The following is a 1,832-nucleotide window of genomic DNA, read 5'->3' as shown; positions in this document are numbered from 1 at the left end:
CCCGATTTGAAATCTCTATATCTCTGCAACCACGAACCGCCCATGACTGAAACTCTTGCCACTTGAAAGGGCGGGGCACGGAGAGGGCGGGGCACGGAGAGGGCGGGGCATAGAAAGGGCGGGGCATAGAGTTTCAAATGATTACCGCGAGATGCCTCACCCTGCGCACAAACAGCCCCCTAGCCTCGCGTCATTCGCAAGACAACACCGCCTCAACGTTGGATAGGGTCGCCACGGAACCCCAAGCCTTGGCGCTACACTCTTGGCCCCCAAGATCACCCCCAGACATCACCACACCCTGCGACTTTTTCTTGTGGGGACACGTCAAAGACCCGTGGTGTTTTTGTGCCATACATTAGCGACTCATCTGGATGACCTCAAAAACAGAATCACGTCAGCGGTGACTTCAGTGGAAGAAGACACTTTGAGAGGCGTTTGGGACGAATTCAACTATCGTCTCGATGTTGTCCGTACAGCAGGTGGAGGGCACACATAGAGCATTTATCAAATTGTTAGTAAAACTTGATAACTCATTAAACCGATTGTAACTTTTTGTGTAATTGTAATATGTTGCCATCGTGAAATATACTGCTTTGAAGTTGGGTCCATCTTTCTAAAACACCTTGTATAGATCTTCTTTGGTTCTTTCGGTAAAGTCACGTGGAATGAGAATAAAATAATAAAATAAAACAAAATTCTCACGACGTTTCGGCAACAACACGAGTGGCCTTCTTCAGGTGAAAGGAACAAACCTGTCGGGACGACAGAGCTACAATGTAGAAGATGAATCCTTGCAGTCACGAAAGCTTTAAATCGAAACCTTGTATAGAGCTTGCTTGCAACTGTACCTTACGTTATATTTGCACAGTTATTATTCGCGCGATATCTCTGAAGGAGCCTGCTGTTCTCATTCTCTGCAATATCGGATGTATTTGCCTTTGTCATGCTGTCGCTGCTGTGCCCACGCACCACGGATTTCTCCTTTGTAAAATATCGGGGGCGACTGACTAAACGGGACCATTCTCTGTGTCGCAAGCAAAATAAACGTAACCTCCAGCGGAACGTCGTATTGTAGCCATATAATTGTCGCGAGATTACTCTCCAACGTCAGACCGGTGGCCCTGCTGAAGCAGTCAATGTATTTTGCACGTTTGATTCACGGGGACACTTTTATTAATTGGCTGTGTCGGGCGGAGGAGGGTTTATTGCATTTTTTTGTCACACGACCTAACCCAGAAGAAACCAATTATGTATCAAACAAGATTTGTTTGTTATTACGGTTATGAGCAAAAGCCAGCAACAACAGTGGCCAGCAACAACAGCTAAATTAAAGACACTAACGACACTCAGCGCTGCACCATCACGAGCTGACAGTTCCTGACCACAGAATGAGATTATATATTGGAGCAATCCGATGATCTATAAAGCTCGTTATGAAAGATGTTCAGTAGGGGCGGGTCAGAACGTTACAGCCGCAAACAACAGCAAAACACGATAGAAGCGCAAAGCATTGGAAATGTAGGCATGTCACAAAAAATATATATTTTACCATTTAGAGCCCACTGAGCTATTAGCTTCTTTTGCAGAAGCGACCTGGCCACAAATGATAGCTCAGCACCTGGCAATTTGCCCTGGTCATGAACACGTTCTTCCGAGATCTAACCAAAAACTCAGCCCTGCTTAGCTTCTATGAAAAGCGACGGGGATTCTGGCACGTCCGGAGTGTTTTGCTCTGAGGGCAAGGCAAGTATACCTGACGGGCAATCACACTGACGCATCGTAATTTAACTTAATTACAACAACAAAAATAACAGAATCACCTTGCCAACAGC

Source organism: Petromyzon marinus, chromosome 19 (genome assembly GCF_048934315.1).
Source record: "Petromyzon marinus isolate PM22_M1 ecotype Great Lakes invasive population chromosome 19, UKy_Petmar_22M1.pri1.0, whole genome shotgun sequence".
In the NCBI taxonomy this organism is placed as follows: Eukaryota; Metazoa; Chordata; class Hyperoartia; order Petromyzontiformes; family Petromyzontidae; genus Petromyzon; species Petromyzon marinus.
Note: the sequence above shows the minus strand (reverse complement) of the source record.